We start from the raw sequence: 20,955 nt of genomic DNA, 5'->3' as shown, positions 1-20,955 counted from the left end.
ATCCGTTCAAGACGAGTCATCACTTTAATATCGAGTTAAAGCTCCTTAAGTCGATTTCGAACTCCTCCAATGAGAAGGAGTAGCCTAATTATATGATTGATTAGGGTTAATTGGACGAAATCGACGTTATGCCTCCGGGCGGCATCGAGTCAGCACTGACGCTCTGACAGCAATCTGACTCGATCAGCGGCAGATACAGGAAAAGCCGCGGAACTTTTGATTACATTTCTGCTTGCCAGTGTGGAGCTCTGATCAGCCGGCTTGGCGATGCAGTTTGAAATCGAAAAGCATCCAGCTAGACCGTACGGAGAATACTAGTCTGATCAGCTGTATGGGAGACAAATCGTTATCCAGCTCCTTACAGAACGCAAATGCAAAGCGTTGAATAAAAACCCAGTAACACGCTGGCCTTGTTGACAAGCGTAACGGAAGCAGAACTCAAAAAAATGGCGCTCCATGAAGGGAGGGAGGGGATACTGAGGACTCCAGCTATCACAGTCACAGCAGTCTCTGAAAAGTTTTGCATTCTTGGCTGAGCTCGCCATGTTGTAGGTTTCAAACCAGGTCTGCGTGGTTTCAGGAACAGCTCCTCATTCTTTCCCCACCACACGTGAAAAAAAAAGGGAAAGATTGGTGTGCTATGGCGTTTGCTCAATGCCTCCGCGAAAAGGCGATAAAGTGGTCTGCGCCTTCACAACGGATGGGTGAGGCTGTACACCAGCAACACCCGGTGGCAGTGTTTTCTGCCCATTCAGGCACTGTGCTCTCAACAGGAGTGGAACTATGGATAGCTGAGAACGAGTCTAACCACAGTCCGCTCCCTGCAATCGATGGTACTTGCATGGACGCAACAATCGATTTCGGGATCCCACTGTGGACGCGCTAAACCGATTTTATTAGATCTGTTTTGTAATATCGGTTTAAGCTAATTCGAAATAATCGTGCAGTGTAGACGTACCCTTAGAGAGTTATCACCCATCACCTTGTCAATCTCTATCCATTACACTGTCATTCTGACCTTATATTTACGATGAGTCAGTATGTTCCTGTTATCTTTAAGGAGTGTGTTGGTACCACCTTTCTGGAATGTGCCTAGCACCTCTTAGGAATGTGTGTTTCTGCAGTATCAGCCCTGTTCGTGCCTGATGCACAAAAACATGAATTGGTTATTTTGGGACATTTAGCACCTACTTCTACAAGTAAGGCTCGTCTTCTTTCGGTATTTTTTCATTTTTGTAGCTATTCCTTAGCGAAAATTCATGACAAAGTTGAACTTACTTAAAGGTAAGTCACAAAGCTGCAAGCCACATTTTACATTGGTGCAAGGCATTTGCACTGGGAGGTTGGACTGGCAGTTACCACAGAGCAAAAATTTTCAGTGTACATACAACCTTCTTTTGTAAATACATTGTTTGTACAGTTGAGCTTTGTGTTTAAATCCTCCCAGCAGTAACATCTAGCAATTTTCTGACCACTAACAGAGATGGGCCTGAACCAAGACTCCAAGTCTGAACTTTCAAAATGCGGAAGGCAGCTCTAAATCTTAATCCACACTTCAAGAATATGAATAAATTATATAATAGTTAAAATTTCTTGAAGTTGTATATTTCCTTGATTTTATTTCCCATTTCCCACTTTTTCCTCCCTGTCTATATTTTCTGTCCTTTTCTCTTTGTGGCCCTAGTTATCCAGCTGAACATGTCCAGCTCTTCAATTTCCATGTGCAAATTTAAAAACCATTTTATTTGATTTTTGATTGATATTTATCATGTCATAACTCCAACAGTTTATGACATTTAATACTGCACATGAACTTAAAAAAAATATGGCACTTAAAAGATAGTTAAAAACAGAAGTTAAAACCAATTACTAAATCGATTAATTTGAAAGCATCACACAAACGTTGAAGTTAATAAAACTTAGTAATTAATTTCCTCTGCAAATAAAGTAAAGCACAATATACCATAAAATCTATCGCAGTGTGGTACACGTAATCTTTCTTCATTTTCTGTTTGCTGCTGTGTAGGAATGGTTTCTTCCTCAACTGCCAGAATGGATCTTTAAACTAAGATCTGATCTACCTCTTAGAAGCTCGGCTTTTTGAGATTACAATTTAAAAGTTATTTTTTATAAAGGCTCAGCTGCCATTTAGGCACCTAAATGAAGTGCCCAAATTTCAAAATTCTTAACACTTTCCAATGGAGCTGTTGGAAGGTGAGCTCTTCTGAAAATCTGGGCCTAACTGGTCAGACACAAATTGGTGCCAGCCTATTGGGATCACAGTGGTAACTGGCTACAGAGCTACCACATGCATATGAAGGGATGGATACTGAGACTTTTCCCTACATTAGAAATTCTGACCCAAAGTCTGATCCACAAATGAAAATGTGCTTTGGATCAGGCCCAATATGCCTATTCCACAAATGACTGGTAAAATGTGAACTGAGTCTGAACCAAATATTACAGTGTTTGATACATATTTGTTAACTTTTTTACATTTGCACGCATCCTGGCTTTCCAGGTTCAAGCCACGGTCAAAAGCACCAAAATATCATGGGAGAGGCTGGTTGTGAACATTTTTGGCCTGAATGGATGGGGGAATTACTAGAAATTTTAAAATAAAAACTATTTCCATCAGGTTACTACTTCAGTTCTGTAGATTTCTTAGGTTGAAACATGATAGATTTAGCTAAATATTTCCCATCAGGACATCTTATATCTCTTTCTTCTGGCATCTCTCCTCTTTCACTCTTCTCATTCCCCTTCCTCGTTCTTTCCTCTGTGTCCCAACAATCTCGCCTTGCTTTCTTGTGTGTTGACTCCATCCTTCCTTATTTGTCTTCTTCCCATCACTGAAACATTAATCTGATTCTTATCCTGCTGTACTTGGAGATGAGAATTTGCACCTAAGTTAGATCAGCCTTTAGCCAATGTATAATTGTTCAGCAATATATGCTGTTTTTGAATTACACCTGAATGGTAACTGTGTTAATGAGTTAGAAACCACAATACTTGAAAAGAAACAGAAGTAAATTTTTGCCTGTTTTATGATAAAATGAATTTATATCACCTACAGAATTAGGTTAATATCACACAGCTTCTTACAGTGCAGAAATTAGCTGTTTGATGCCTCATCTAGTTAATTTCAAAAGACTTAAGAGAGCCACTTGTCCATGCTGTGCATGGGAGTTAGTAGTGTTTCTAGACTGTTTCTAGGATGGCTATTCAGAGATATTGGATGGCATCTCATCTTTCTTTCTTACTTTGGGGAAAACCCTCTAGGAAGAGCCAAGTCTCACTGAGAATGAGAATGGGAAAAGAACCAGCATGGACTGGAAACACCAATTAGTGGCAAAGTGAAGTGAGTGTGAAATAGGTGAGGTGGTATGATCTCTCTTCCTGGGGGATGAGGAGCTGGAAGGCATCTTACTCTGTTTAGGGAGAGGGAAAAAGAAAGATGCTGTTGGAAATCAGAGAAAAGTCGGAGGTGGTAAAATGGGTTTATTCCTCCTCAGCGCCTCTGTGAAGAACACGAAAGATTGATATGCTCATCTTCACCAGTCTAAAGGTTAATTATTTTTAAAACTTTGTTGGAAAAAATAAGTAATTTTGTAAGAATTATTGTTCTGACAGTAATGGCTTTATATCACACTCTCCATGCTGTGTTCTGCTGCATAAATATTTTTCAAAAAGGCACCATCTACAATTTATTTTCAGAGAATGGCCTCACTGCACCCTTACCCACCATCCCAATCCTGAGCTCCTAATTAAAAATAATAAGTGGATATGGAGTGCCGACATTTCCAAAATACCCATAAAATCTCCAGGCTTTCCTTAATAGTCTTTCACAGTCAGAATAGCTCTGTCTCTCTCTCACTCTCTCTTTAACTATATGGGTGATGTAGTGTTTGGACATCAGTGTCAGTAAATGCCTGAAAGTCCATGCTTGACTATGAAGGGTACAACTGTTAGTGATAAGAATTTGTCTTATGCCATCCCTTGCATGCTGAGATTATGAATGCTTTGTATGGCTAATCTCTGATCTCCTGTTTGTCTCTTTTTTGAAAATTCCGTTAATTCACAATAGTAATCCACAGAATGTTAAGTAATAATAGTAAATTGTTTTTCTCACATTCGAAAGCTTTGCCATGGTCTCTGAGACTTCATGATTTTGAATAATTTATGTGTAGCACAGGGAACTATCATGTTTGATATCTTGCTCCTCATATGTGGCTAGTAAAACATGGATCTCTTCCTTTTCAGTTTTCTAAGCTTGTATTTCTCTGCACATTTTAGGAAGTTTCCTATGTCCACTGCTGAAATTATCAATTTTTGTTCTTTTTCCATTAGCAAAAGGTCATTCTCATCATTAATGTCTTCCAGAAATGGCAAGTATGATCTCAGTTTGCGGTCTACTTCTGCTTTCTCTTTAGGTCACTTTTGCATAATTGCTTAAGTTAACTCAGAATTGTCACTCTGTCTGTTCAACAAAACTTTTTCTTTTTTTTAGTTTTCTGATAGTAGGAAGAATATACTTCCTACATTGCCTTATTTTTTATTGGTATTGCTTCGGAATAATATTTTTGCATGGTTACAGCTATACTATACACAGGGTATAGTAACATCTCTGATTCCACATGAATATAATATTTGTTACAGTTTCAGCATCATGCATTAAATCAGGAGTGCTGGAACAATTCGTATAGTGGAGGTGTTGAGAGCCATTGAATCAAGCTGCAAACCCCATATATCAAGGATCAGCAACCTTTGGTACGCGGCCAGTCAGGATAAGCCCCTGGTGGGTCGGGCCGGTTTGTTTATCTGCCGCGTCCGCAGGTTCAGCCTGTCACAACTCCCACTGGCCACAGTTCGCTGCTCCAGGACATTATGTAGGAGCAGGATTTTATAATTGTACTATGAGAATTAACATATGATTTGATTTTATCCTGTCAGCCACCCTTTTTGAATAGCAGAAAGGAATGACAGAGCAGAACAATCCTTATGACTGATTATGGTCGCTTTTTTTTTTTTTTTAGGATAAGTTATAATTTCTACTATGATTTCCTATATGCATTACAAATAGGCACTCTAGTTAAATATACATTTCTTTGTTTTAAGGTTTTAGTAAGTAAGAGACAGGATCTTGTATTATATCTATGTTAAGGAGATTAGAGGAATGTTGAGGGCCTGAAGGCCCAATATGAATTATTTTAGTTATAAGATTTAGCACGGTGTGATTTACAGTGTATTCTGCTGAATATAAAATACTGCTGTCTGTACACCTTTGAAGGTTTCTGTAAGAGATTGTTTGTGTGAATGAGGAATGCATTCATCAGGAAAATATATTCATCAGCCATTACAAATGTCCAGATGGTCAAGAAAAAGTGAGAGACTTGGAAAAACCAGGAGACAATCAGAAAACATCCATTGTATCTGATGCTAAACATGTTAGCAGTATTGAAGACCTTGAGGTGAGGCAGGCACCCCCAAAGGCGAGACAACAAATAGAAGATAACGATGGGAAGACTGACAATAACCATGAAATGATAACAGCAGAAAATCTCAAGATTAAACTATTTAAGGACTAATGACTCAAATGGGAATTTACAACTACAAATCTGGGGTATTTTGCCATGGAACTCTGGGTTCAGTCCTGCAAAGCCTCAGAGCATCGTATCATGACCAACAGAACCTGGCTATTAGATTGACTCGAACTACAACAAACTGGTAACTATAAACATCAATTGGCAGGACTCTGTGTGTGTGTGTGTGACTGAAAAGCATATGCTAACTGTTGTATTTTAAATAAATGTGGTGTATTTGCCTTTTCCCCCCTGAAAAGATCCCATGTGCTTTGTATGAACATAACAAATGGGGGCAGTGGGAAGCGACGTGGGCCAAGAGATGTGCTGGCCACCACTTCCCGCAGCACCCAAAGGCCTGGGACAGCGAACCGTGGCCAGTGGGAGCCATGATCGGCCAAACCTGCAGATGTGGCAGGTAATGGTTTTTCCTAGCTGGGCTGCGTGCCAAAGGTTGCCGATCCCTGCTGTATATAATCAAAATGACTTCAAGTCTGGCGATGCACCCCCAGCACACCTAGTTTCAGAAACATTAAATTCAGAAAGTGCTAAAATCAAAGGGTCAAATTCTATACCAACATATGAATGCATCTCCAGTTGAAATCACAGGCTTACGTGTGCACGTGTCTCAGGGCTCAATTTGGCTATGTACATGTACATCAGAATACACATACTTTATGAAACTTAGTATCATTAATCACATTTGTCAGCATCCATTCTCTTCCAGGATGTAACTGTTTTCTTTCGTGTTTAGAGATTCTGATGCAAATGCAGCTGGCACCATAATTCATTAGATGATGCATCTACTGATAATGCAAATGGATTGCTAAATAACAACTATGGACTGATACTAGTCTCACCATCCATAAGATTGCAGATAATTTCCTGTTATAAGCTTGATTTTCAGTTTCATTCTGAATTTCCCAACACCACTGCTCTTCTGAAATTTCCTGTGAACCATTTCATTCATGTATAGTTTTTTTTCTGCTGGAAATTGAAAGAGGAATTTTCCACATATGAAGAGTTGGAATTTTCCTAGCGTTTCACTGTTTTAATATTTTACTAATTATATTTTAATCATTGTGAAGTGCTTGATCCTCTGAGCTTTAAGATATTTACTCTTGTTTTGCTTATGAATATAGAAGTAAAAAATGAGACTGCTCCATTTACACAGGACATTTCTAGAGCACCCTTTAGATTGTGTGTGTCTCAGACTTTAGGTGTTCAACCTGAAACACTCTGGGCTTGATTTTCAGCAGTACTTAGCATCAACACCTCTCATTAAAGGAATAGTAGGTGCTCAGGAACTGTGAAACTCAGGCCTTAAGTACCATGCTGGGCATTCAAAATTAAAGCACCTCAAATCAGAGGCCATTTTTGAAAATAGGAAGAAGGACATTAAAGGAACTACACTTATCTCATCTGTACTTCTCTATGACAAAACAAGAGTACATATCTTTAAATTAAGAGAATCGACAATGAAAATTAAGAAAACACAATTTTATAAATAAAGTTCTTCAACAGAAGGTGTTTTTGAGGTGCATATGACTCTTTTTTGTCAGATATTAGATGACTATGAATAGGTTATCCATAATATATGCATATCTCATTTACATGTATATACTTAATACATTTTAAAATATTAATAATACTAAAACCCGACATTGTACATGGCCCAACAATCAGAATCTTTTTTCTGTGTTTCCTTGTGGACAAATTCACTCATGTATTTAACTGTTTAGAAATTCTTCTCATTTATTTGTCACATAAACTGGCACTTTAACGCATCTCTAATTAAAATATTTCAAAAAAGTATACTTATACAATATTTTAGCAGTCCCACATAAATTTCTATGATACTATTAGAACTTTAACCAGGAGAGGAAGGCAGTTTATTCTTGTGGTTAAGGGGATCTCTCTCAGTACATATTTGTATGGCACATCACACAGTCTTGATTGAATCCTCTAGGTACTGCTGCAGTATGAATAAATAATATGTAATGACTGTCTATAATGTAAACAATCATTTTGAACTAACCAGTGACATCTATTGGTCAATCTGAGATCACATAGTACTTTAAAAAACAGTTTAATTAAAAACAAACAATAAAAACACAGTTCCCTATTCAACAATCCTGAGCCAGCGGTAGTAAGATGAATGATGGACCTATCCTCAGCTTTCATTGACTTCAAAGGAACTGGACAATCTTAGCATGTTGTACAAGGCACTCAGAACCTTCCAGCGTCAGATGCAAAGTAACTATTATTTAGAATAAGGCTAAAACAGCTTTCAAAACAGTGTAATTTTTGCTTGGCCCTTTTCTGTTCCACAAGCTATTTTGTTTAATTCACCTATTTTAAGCTTTTACATAGTCACCTATGGATCAGCTAGCTTGAGCTGTCCTCAGTTGCAGATAAAGAAACCTAAATGTCTCTCAATTATCATTTTCACTACAGTCAGAGTACCTCTCAAATTAATCCATAAACTGTTCCAAATCCTTTTAATTTCCTTCTTTCTATGCAAAGTATTGTATACCTCCAGTGGTACTGAGCCTTGCACATAAAACAGCATAATCATCAGTTTCCATTGCTACATCCTGGCTTCTCTTAGCAATAAGAATATCTCCACGTTATGAAAACTGACATATTTAGCAAGTTTAGCTTGCAGTTTCAATGCATTCTTCTGCAGGTTTTAGCTATGCAAATTATTTGCACTGAGCTTTGAGTCCAGCCTTGGTTAAAGGCTTGAGGCATTTTGCAAATCTTAGCCTAGGTTTGAAAAAAGTTCACTAATACCGGATGAGGCTGTTCAGACAGATACAACCTGCAATCCCTCCAGACCTCCCTTAACTGTCTATATTGGGAGTAAAGTGAGATTAGATTAATTTGAACTTTCAAATGTGTCTGCAGGGTTTGATTTCCTTCCCACCCGGCATTCCAAACCTGCAGGGTTCAGCTCATGAACCTATCATGAAAAGTGTTCTGTTCATAGCATATAAAAGTTAGATCAAAATATTAAATACCCTGAATGAAAGACTGAAGTCTAATGTTATTTTATTTCTTAGCACTCAGAATGATTACACAACAACTCCAAAACAGAGAGAAAGCAGGCTGCTCCCTAAAACATCAAGGTACAACTAAACCCACCTTATTTATCTAAACTGGCTCTCTGCGATCTGACTCTGATCACATGCTTCCCTGCTACAGAGAACTCTAACCTGTTAATCCAGGACAGGATTAACAAATAAAATGATAGCTTGTAATTGTAACACAGCTTTAGTACCCAAGAAAGAGAATGCTCTAGGATTTGCATTGTTCTGTTTCTCAGATCATGTGTTTTTGTAATATTTAGTAATGCTCTCAGACTCAGTCATCTTTCTTATAAGAAGGCACAATTCTGTAGCTTAATGAGTCTATGGTTTTGTCTGCTGTGGCTTCTGGAAACTTCTAATGCACAGTGGGCATGCTCATTTACCACATACTTTAGTACAAGCAGTATATCATTCTGTTTCTATATTCACTCTTGGTAACAATAGCTAACTTGACTATCAAAATTAACTCCATTTTGTAATCTTTGTTATCGATTTTTAAAAAGTGATTATCTAGAAGATACCTTCAAGGGCTCTAGGCATTTAAGGGCTCTGGGCATTCCTGAAATGAATAATGCTTAATGATTTGATTCCTTATTATTTACAGGCTGATTTTGACTCTGCTGGGTAAATTATTCATGGAAAAATTCTGCTTTGAATCATCATGGCTGATCTCATCTTCAGTACTGTGCTCAGTGAAAAAAATAGAATATCTGAACCGATATTCATTAAACCAAATCAAGAGGAGAGTGTTGTGCTTTGTGTGCTTTGATACAAACTCAGTTTCTGAATGGAAAAGGCAGCTGATTCTCTTGAAGGCTATCAGTAAACCTTACATCTGTCAGTAAGTATGACTGACAGGTGGAAATATTTATCTATGTCTTTTCTTTTTCAATCTCACATTTGGATCTATTTATATCATATTTGGATCTGTTTAGTAAGGCACTTACAGGATCATATGACTAAAGCATACCTGACTCTATTCTCTTGACACATTTTAAATATATTTAATAATAGATATTACAATAAAAAACAAAACCTTTCATTTTATTGGTACATTGGCAGTGAAATTGCTAGACCACCAAGGAAGTGTGATTTAAATACTAACATTTTCTTACTTAATTGTAGTAGTAGGACTGCTGAAGGTTAATGGACCACTTTTAGAACCTGAAGTGGGTAATCAAAAAGCATTTGAGGTGTAGCTGTTGTATAATGGCTGTTATATACAACACATTTTTTGTTGTTTTTCTTGGTTTCTGGTGCACAGCAAGAGACTGATGATATTTTTCCCCAGGAAACAGGATGGCTTGATTTAATTGAAACATGAAATTTGGACTTCTACCCCTTTCGCTTTATCTTAAAACAGAAGCATAAGCTGTACTAAGACACTTTATTATAGGGAGCTGGTAGTAGCCCTAATATTTAGGTTCCCTACCACTCTCCATTGTAAAAAATTCTCTAACACCTCCAATGAAGGTACCAGGCCTTTGACATTCAGTAGAGAGACCGTCCTGGGCCAGAGAAGTGCCTTTTCTTTGTCCTTTGAAATTCCATTCTGGTTTGGCTGATATTTAAACTTTTGAAAATCACCATTTTGTGCACAGAGTGGATAGTGTTCAGTAAATGAATCAGAGTAGTGAAGAGAATGAGGTTGTTTGTAGGATACCTGACCCATTTGCTATAGAAGTTTGTAGGTGTGTGGAGAACAAGGAATACATCTACAGAAAGCAAAAAGATGATTTTGTGGTAAAGCTGATGAATATCACATAGGAGAACTTGCATTTACTAGTCTTCCCAAGCAACTCATTTAAGTCAGAATTATGGCAGGTGGCATCTAATTGTGTGTGCCACGAGTGACAATAGAAATCAGTGAAAACCGTAGATGATGAGCATCACCTCTGACAGTAAGGCAGTGTGGTCTGGAGGACTGAGAATGGGGTGGGAATCCTGATTGTGATTTCTAATATGGACTCTGCTACTGATTCACTGTGCAGCCTCAGAAATCTCCCTGTCTCACTTCCCCTTCTGTTAAATGGGAATAACAATGTTGTCCTATTGTGTAGTGAAGGTAATTAAAATTTATGAGGCACTCAGATTTTACAGTGATGAATGCCTTAGAAAAGACCATGAGGAAATCACTAATTATTTATACATTGCAGGTGTTGGATTATGTGCAATAAATAAGGCAGGGTCTGCGTCTGCTCATTGAATGAAGATAAAAATATTGAACAGCTGCCTCATCCTTTCAGCACTGAATGGTGCAGGAGTCTTGCAAGGAAAAAAAAAAGGCTGTATCATAATGTACATGCATAAAGGGACAGAATTAAGGTTGCATAGCCAATCTAAACGCAATAAATAACATTTAAAAACAAGTTTTGCCTGACTTTTAATGGTGGATGGGCAAATCTGAAAAGCAGGCCATTTCTATTTAGATTTCCACATATGGATTTGGGATTCTATCTTTGAAACCAAGGTTTGGAATTTTTGGCCACCCTGTCCAATACAGTTTATAGCATCTGGCAATGCTTAATCTTTCTCAGTAACTGCCTCTGACTGCAAAACTATTTTTTCCTGAATCACTATGAAAAAGTATCTTAATCTAAAAAAGAGAACTGTGAGCAAAATCAAATGATTTTTTTGTTTAATGTCTACATATTAGATTGATATTAAAAATATAATCAGATTGAAATATTCTTTTAAACTCTATTTCACTACATGCTTTTAGAGAAGGTAATTTGTCCTTATGTTTATTATAGAAACATTTGCTATTTCCTTTGGGGTTTTTTAGAGAATAATTTTGTTTGTTCCTGTCTCTTTTCATATCTCATCAAATCATGTCTGATTATGTCTGGATTCCCTGGTATTTAACTATTATTGAATGTAGTAATGAAAGAAACCATGGAGATACTTAATTATCCACACGGCAGGTGTCCAATGGAGAAGCTTCTTTCTAACCTTTTCCTCTGTGATAAGATAATTACTGTCTGGTGCAACTGCTACTAATATAAATATTCACTGATTGCAAACTGTGGCCTAAAGGCTGTTTCTGATAAAAGTTTCCTCTGCAAATCTCCAGGGGTGCTATTGCTCACTTCTAAACAAATACAGCCTCATCAAAAAAAAATGTGGTTTCCGCATGAAGAATGAATAACATCAAATTGTAAGAATTTTTTTTATTGTGAAGTAGTGATGGATAGGTATTGACTGAATTAAATAGCCACATTTCACACATACTTATTTAAATTACTAAAGTTAAGAATATGAAAAGAGGTTGGCTTGAGCTCTGTTGCCTCTTTTATTGGCAAAAGCATAAAGGAGGTTCCTTGTATTTTCTTTGCTTGTGTTGGCTAGAATTTAGAAGAAAAAACAAAAATAATCCTGGAAATGTAAATTCTGTAGCGTAATTCAGAGGCCAGGAGTTGATCCTGCATCATACTCCCTGACTGAAAAATCACTGAATACATGAGATTCTGAAATGAGCCAGGATCAAGTAAAAATGTATTTTTTTAAATCAAAACAATCATTTTATTACCTCAGTTCATTCAGTTGTGTGACCTTAAAAATCACTCATTTTTAAGCAGCATTTCTGTATTCAAAGTCTTCAATCCTGTCATTGTCAGTACGAGATGAGTGTACTCAGCACCTTCAGGAGTTATTCAGCAATCTGCAGGATCAAATACTCCATTTTCCTTTCACTGAAATCTTGAAAATTGAAGATTTCTGCAGGTTTATGAACTTTTTCTCATGTTGAAGCACATGCAACTAATAGTTACATTTATACAGTTTTTATTGTACACAAAGAAAAGGAGAAAAAATCAGACTTTTACATATAGTACTAGCCGTATTTTAAATGTTTACATAATGAAGAAAATACCACTTTTTAAAGTCAAACAGCCTACATGAACACTGTATGTAACTCTTTTCCTTAGAAAATGCAAAAGTAAGGTGTATTTCAGGGATCGGCAACCTTTAGCACACAGCCTGTCAGGAAAATCTGCTGGCGGGCTGGGCTGGTTTGTTTACCTGCAGCATCTGCAGGTTTGGCCGATCACAGCTCCCACTGACTGCAGTTCACCATTCCAGGTCAATGGGGGCTGTGGGAAGCAGTGGCCAGAACATCCCTTGGCCCACACTGCTTCCCGCAACCCCCATTGGTTTGAAACAGTGAACGCGGCCAGTGGGAGATGCAATCGGCCGAACCTGTGGATGCTGCAGTTAAACAAACTGTCCCGACCCGCCAACGGATTTCCCTGATAGGCCACATGCTAAAGGCTGTCGATCCTTTGTGTATTTCTTGAAGCTAAAGGAGACCAGGAGTCTGACTCTGTTATTTGGTGGTGGTTTATTTCTTTAAGATACATAATGTATTTCTCATTATGAGGAATAACACACAGGAAGTACCGTCCTTGAGCCAATAGAAAGGAAGGACAGAGTGCCACACCTGTGAAGTTCCCAGAACCTCTTTCACATTAACTCTGAATGGGCGGGCACACGCAAGTATTCAGCATACAGGAAAACGTTAGCTTCAAGAAAAGCCTGCACACCTTCTGTCCTTTTGCCCCCAAGCATTAACCCTTTCTTGTGTTGGAAAGATGGGTACCAGGCAGGTATATAGAGTTAGTCAATGACAGCATGGATCCTTGAGCTATGACCCTGCAAAGATTTTTGCACGTGTTTAATTTTATCTTGACTTCAATGGGATTACTCACAGTGAATAAAGGTAAGCATGTGTGTAAATCTTTATAGGATTGGGATTTCAGACAATAGCATTGCTGCAAGAGGGACACGCTGATTTTTAAGACTTTGATGCTGGTAAAAATAGTAATGTCTGAACACTACAGCAAGCCAACCCCTGCAGGTTCATTTCCAGAGTAAGATGCAGTATTAATTCCCTAGATGCTTTCTGTAGCCCCCATTAGAGGGATTATGAGAGCTTCCACAAAAGAGTAGAGACAATGGCAGCATAGCAATGAGGTCAGCTATACTACTAATATTTGGGGAAGAGATGGAATGGAGTGTTTGCAGAGACTATGGCCTTACCTTACAAAGCCTTGCACATGATTAACTTTTCCTACTGTGAGTAGTTCCACTCAAATCAATGGACTACTCACTATGTAAAGTTAAGTATGGGCATAGGCATAACCTTTTGGCTTACACTTTTGCCAGATCATGCACCTCTGTCCTTTCAGTATCACTGTGAGCCTTCTCTCACAGAGGAAAAGATGTGACTAATTTTCTGGAACCTCCAAATTGCGGAAGTTTTAGTGTAAATTCATCCCCATTGGCAGATTTTGGATGGGAAGAAGACGACCTAGGCCATAGCCCTTAGGTTTGGGGAAATAGTTGTTTAAAGTACACAGTGAATAAAGATAGAGTATTTGTACTTCCACAGCACATTTTGTTCGAGTAAACTGAACCACACAGTGAAGTAATAATAATTAATAATACTTAGCATTTATACAATATTTTGCTTCTGTAGATTTCAAAGTGATGTAAAAAGCTGGATAAGCTCCATTAGCTCCATTTATAGATGAGGGGGATACATGACATAAAAAAATAGAAAAATTAAGCCATTTACTCAAGAATGGGGTGGGGAGGGGAATATAACCCACCACAGGTCTCCTGACTTAGTTGTATGCCCTATTCAAATATTTCTTTAATTAAACGTATATTCACCATCACCTTTTCTGTAAGCCCAGATAAAAACATCAGCGGATCTTTTTGTTTGCTTTTTGAGTTATCTGAATCCTACATACCGTATTTTATTCTTATTTGAAGTTGGCAGGGGAAACTGCATTTACTGCATATTATTTCAGTGATCCAAATTCTTTGATAATTCACCCTGCTGAGAAGCAAACATTGGTATTAAGGGATAAAATAACTACTAATTTTTATTCATCTATCTGACCAGATAAATTCTAAGCGTACATTTTAATAGAGGTTAATGAGCTTTTTCACTGTTTATGGGCTTTGGCTATACCATGGTAATTAGCACTGAGGTGTTATTCACTCTTGTCTTAATAAGGGTTTCATTTTAACCTTTATAAGAGGTCCTGCTATTTTATGCTTCATTGCTTTGCTTTATTGAACATTATATGACACGGTAAGCATTTAAGTATGATTGTAAAGGAAATTAAATCACAAAAGTGCATTAATGGTCAGACTTAAATCCATAAAAGCAGGGAAATTGAAGTTAAGGTTGAAACACCATACCTAACTAACCTCATTGTGCCTACTACTGCAGCATGTATGATTTGCAAGATCATTTACTCTTTTGTTATTCAATATTTCTACACAATGGAGTGAATTCAGGGCAATGTTTTGAACATAAATCAGAATTTCCTTCCCTTAGTGCATTTCTCAACCTTAATGTTACCTTATTATAGTTTAAATTTAAGCTTTTTTAAAGGTAGTATTAAAAATGGCCAATCATCACTACACACACAAATGCATTGAGCAGCTTCCATTCAGCCCAATGTCCAGATATGTAGACAACCCATGTTTTTCACTGACTATAAGATGCATCAAAATAATTTTGAGTGCAGACTCATTTGTAATGAGTGTTGACTTCCTCTGATCATCATTGTATGTATCCTTCCAATGCTATGCTGTGGAATGTTATCTAAATCTCCTATGTAGCAGTTATGTTAACTAATGTCTACATTAATAATGATATTTTTTCTGGACATTCCCAAAAGATTCAGTTCCCATTGACTGAAATGGAGCTGTGCTGATTTACACCAGCTGAAGATCGGGTCCATTCTATGTGGTTTTGAATTTAAAAAAATACAAAGGTACTCTTGTTTGAAGTTAAACTATTTGTTAAGTAAAGTTACAAAGCAAACAAACAAAACAGATGTTGCTTATAGACTATAACTGGTAAACGTTGTCACTTATGGCAGGGGGCTCTGAATGATTTTAGGTAGGGTGGCCAGATAGCAACTGTGAAAAAACAGGACAGAGGGTTGGGGGTAATAGGCACCTATATAAGAAACAGTCCCAAAAAACAGGACTGTCTCTTTAAAAATGGGACATCTGGTCACTCTAATTTTAGGGGGTTTATATACTATGGTAACATATTTTTTGTTCTGTGGTCTTAACAAGGTTTTCTATATATTAACAAGCTTTGTTAATATTTCTCGCTAAAATGACTCTACAGTCTTTTCTGCAAGCAATTTCCCAACAGAGGAATACTAATATATTTGTGTGAAATGATAATTTAATTGAGGAAATAAATGAAATTGTATTTACAAGTGAATTTGTTTTAATTGTAAGCCTAGTTAATATTAGTGTAATAATTCTGGCTGTGCTGGATCTCTCACCACAGTCCTGATCTACGACCCTTGTGAGCGATTCACATGATACACTGCACTTAGGTAAACAACACATTTTGGCAGGGAATATTGTTCTATGAACATCTGAAAGACCATGAAATGAATTAAACAATACAAATCCTGCGGAGGGTTTGGGTTGTTTTTGTTGTTGTTTTTTTTGTTTTTTTGTTTTTTTTAATTCCTGCTGAAAAAAAAAAATCTGAGAATGAATAAGGTCTGGAGTAAAGTACGCTAAGGAAAAAAAAATTGGTTCATTTGGTGGCTCAGGTAAATGATAATGGAGTCTTTCACTTCTAAGTAGTGGTTGAACTATATTGCCTTGTGATGGTTAATCAGTGACCTGTGTAGAGTGAGTTGATGATGTCTATGCAGACCATAGTGGATTCTATATCTTTAAACACCTCCACCGCATTTGACACTAGTACTAAGCAGAGAGCTGCACGAATGAATGGGCCATGTACAATTAACTCCCCTTTCACACCAGCATGGTTACTCCAAGTCTAGATTGCAGCACAACAACAGAAAATTTCCAATTTTGCCATGAAATGACCCTAGCCTTTTGCCTACCTCTGTTTAAAAATAGCTTATCCTTAGCCTGGTTTTAGGAGGTAAAAATTGGTTTTAAAAGGATTCTGTATTTCCATGATGAGATGGGTGAATACAGAATGAGTTCTGAAGAATGTTCATGGCGAATTGTAACAAAGCTCAGAATAAGCCACCATTTCATTGTCAGCTCTCTCTCTCTGAATGTCACATGCATGTAATAATAATAATAATTAAGCTAAATTTCAGAGACAAAAATAAGTACAAATCTTGTTTTTCACAATATAATACTTATTTAATTCAGGAAAGGTGATGGATGGAATCATATGAAGGGAAATGAGCAGGGATTTTTTCCCTTGATATATGGGTTTCAGGTTACTACAAAAGTCACTAGGAGTTATGGGACCCTTTCAGCAAGTACCTAACACCCTCCAGGATCAGGCTCTAAGTTATATGTTCTTCTGGTTTGGCTTGACTTTTAATTTTCAATGGTCTCTCCCTTTCTCTGTCAAGCTGTTTGTCATGTATCTGAGTGCCTCTGGGTAATATACGATCCAAAGCACTAGAAAACAGGTCACATCTGAATATATGTGGTTCTGTCCATTTCAGGTTCTGAATCTTCAAATTTAGCAAGCTGAAATGTTTTCATTTGACTTTTTTTAAAAGAGAGAATCAAAGCTTCAGTGGTTTAGTATATTGGCAGTCTAAATCCTTGGCCTTTTCAGATTTGGGATTTCAGATCATCTCAGTCTCTTGGATATCTCAAAATCTGAAGGAAAGATTCAAATGGTGAATTATTTCACACAGTGATATGCTACAGCAAGATTCCTGTGAGTCCTTTATTAAAATTCTGACATCGAATCACAGGAGAAGTTGAGGCAATTTCCGCACCTCTCAGTCGGACACTTCTAAATAATTTGTATATTAGTGATAATAATATTTCCATTCTCCAATCCTTTTGCAGTGTTGTCTATTTGAATTGTGAGAACTTCTGGGAAGAGACTGTTACTGGGTGTTTTTGCAGTGCCTGGGACAGTGGGACCCTCATCTCAAGTGGAATCTGCAGGTGCTATAGAACTATAAATAATAAAAAAACACATGAATACATGGGAGGTTGCATGAGATGCCAGATATTAAAGTAAATAAACATCACAGTCAAAGACACTCAGTCTGAGGTCTTCAGTCCCAACCTGAACTGTAAATGATGTATTGAACCCTGGGCCATACTATCAGTAAGCTCAGTATAATTTTAGGAGCAAACCATAAACATTCCCAACAAATGCACTTACTAGGAGTGTTTTTGCCAAGTGATTATGCATCCTTCCTTCCTTTTAAATTATGAGAAACTGTTTAAACAGCAACATAGATTCTCCAGTCTTCCACAATTCTGTCATGCAGCACAGTCAAAGGATAAGGGAAACATTAGTTGTGGGAGACCTTTGTTAAAATAGTGGCAGTATTAGTTCACTGTATCTGGGCTGTGGAAATATCTCAGCTGTGAGATTGCTGTAAAATGTGGGGCACCTAAAACTTGAACTTTCTCTGGTGCTTGGGGTAATTAATTTGTAATGCTCAAAACTTCAGAAGTATTGAACCAAATTTTATTAAAAGGCCATGTTTAAAAAAAACAAAGTATACAAGCTGTTAGATTCTTAAATTATGATTTCTCATTTGTTGGAACTCTATATACATGTATTGAGAATGCCATGATATGATGAATCAGAAGATGAAAGATGCACATTTGATTATAACAGAGATAAGGGCTTGAAAAACAATAGCGCAGAAGTGACACGGATAGTGGGCATTCCTCCTGGGTTTAGTGAGACTAAATTTTTGAGTCTTTAGCAAGTCTTACACTTGCAGGCTTGCTGCCCACTGTCTGGCTTAATCTCTCCAATCCATTACCAGGGTAGGAAAGAGAGGCAACTCTCCCTCAGAGTTCCCCTACAGTAGTTCATCAACTTGAGTCTGTTGTTCGTCACACATGAATAATTAAATAATAATAATGGTTAACACTTATAAGGTATGGATGAAAGTCACACAAGTGCTGGCAAACTGCAGTAGGCACTACTTATTAATGAAAGGTTTAAAAGGACACCGTCAATTTAAATATCATATTTCTGCCTGTGAATTTTGCACATAATGTTGTTAAAGGTAACAACTCAAATGGTTATAGAGAGATAGAGAAAAATATTGAGTAGGTTTAGGTAGCGTCATGCATGGAAACACTGTCTTGGGGTGAACTTTATCATTATTTCTTTCCATCTGCTATCATTCTTATTTTATTACTAGATTTTATAATCATTTTGTAATGTTTTATCATGCAGAGTGGTTAAGGGGCTTATCTAGTTCTAAGGTTAGAATTAAAAATAATTCTGTATCATTTCTTTTATATTCTTCCCCACATATTTGAAATATGGAACTAAAAGAAAATATACTAGCTATGGAGAATAATTGGGAGCATAATCTTGAAATTGTTTTCACTAATCTTATTGAGACCATCGTAGGACTATTGTTCTATATATTAAACAATATTTTATTCCCCCTAAATTCATTAGAGTATCAATAAAGAAGAAACATTGATGTGGAATCAACATCTCCTGAAAATCACTTGAAAGGCATCTATTAAATTCTGCTTTACTTTTAACACATATCAACTTATAAGAAAGAGAAATATCTCTAGACAATCTCTCTTATTATGGATACAAAAAATATCTTACCAGGCAAATGTATTACTAAGACTAATACTTAGAATATTCTTTCAATAATCCTTCTTATCTGTGAAATTAAATTTTATTTTCATGTTCCCTAAGCTTCTATTAAAATCCTAGGATAAAGTTCTTAATTCTGATCTCTGTCTCTTAAAAGCTCCTCTCAGAAAATTTGTAGGTATCAACATTTTTTAAAAAGGTAGAAATATAGCTTTTTCTTATGTGAGTTTTTAATCATAAGTGAAAAATAGTTTACTCCTGTGAAAAGGAGAAAAAGGAGAAGAAGACATACAGAGGAGAAAGGAGGAAATGTCAGAGGGTAAAATACACATATATTTATTTACTTGTTTGTTTGTTTATTTTAATTTTAATGACCGTAATACCTAGGAGAACTAGTTGTGGAGTAGGACCCCATTATGCTAGGTGCTGTACAAATACAAAACAAAAAGTTGGTCCCTGCCCAAAGAGCTGATAAATTTTAGGGGTTGAACCTAAGAGATGGGCTCACATGTCCTGTTTTTTAGTTTTAAAATAGATGTGTCATTCAGTTATTGTTTTCCAAGGATAAAGCCTCAAGCTTTTCACCCTCTGTCCCTCCCTCCTGTAACAGTAGGTACTGGAATCTCTGGCTACTGACCTCTGCTATGTGATACACTTTCAAACTTTTATAAACTTAATATATTTAATATAACTGTGGACAGGAAAAATGATCACCTTCAAATGAGCACTTTTGTGAACTTCACACCTTTATTATATGGTGACAGAAGAAAATTCACTTCAGCATTTGATATGCCATTGAACAAGAAACTGTTCTGAGAATAATATGATGGCCATGTGATTGATAAGAAAACCACTGAGATTCAGAGACAGTAACATTTGTCAGATATCCAATACCTCAATCTCTCTATTCTAGACAGCACTATTTGTATATTTTGTTAATTTATCAGGTAATATATGTGCTGAATAGGTAAAAGCTACTTGAATATCAGAAAAGGGATTTACTATGTAATATATTCAACAAATATATTTTTTTCTGCTATTTGGTCACCTCCACCTGAAACTGAAGGATATTGAAATTATATGAACAAATTGTTGCTCAATTGTTAGCCATAAGCAAAAAGTTGTTTCTTTTTGCATAAAATGTAAATACATCAATCATGTTACACAAGCTAACAAGTCACAAGGCTGTGTGTTCTGGCAGGGATCAAAAAGATCATGCTAAATTGATAATGATTATTCCTTACTAACAGATCCCAAACATTCATGATGGAGTCCTCTTTCACAAAAGTTCTCACATATGAAGATGGCTACAGGGTCAGTCCTTTTACTACTCCTATTTAACTAGGAGAAGTATGAAATAGCCTGGCCTACAATGATAGTGGTATGCAGCTAACACACAATGCTATGTGGCCTAAGGTCCCTTTCAGCAAACCAATTCCATATCTGTAAGCATGTAAGTCCAGTTTTATTCTGCAAAGTGCTTAAGCATATGAGTAGTCCAAATAGCTAAATTAACCCAATGGAACTTACATATATCCTAAAGTTAAGCACATGCTTAATGGCTTTACTGAATAGGAATGGATTTATAAGCTTAAAGTTATGCATGTCTGTCAAGGTATGAACCCCCACTCTGAACCTTAGCGTCCAAAAGATGGGGTACCTGAATGAACCCCCCTAAGCTAATTACTAGCTTAGA

Source organism: Chelonoidis abingdonii, chromosome 1 (assembly GCF_003597395.2).
Source record: "Chelonoidis abingdonii isolate Lonesome George chromosome 1, CheloAbing_2.0, whole genome shotgun sequence".
Classification (NCBI taxonomy): domain Eukaryota; kingdom Metazoa; phylum Chordata; order Testudines; family Testudinidae; genus Chelonoidis; species Chelonoidis abingdonii.
The sequence above is the reverse complement of the archived record's forward strand: the minus strand, read 5'-3'. Positions refer to the sequence as shown.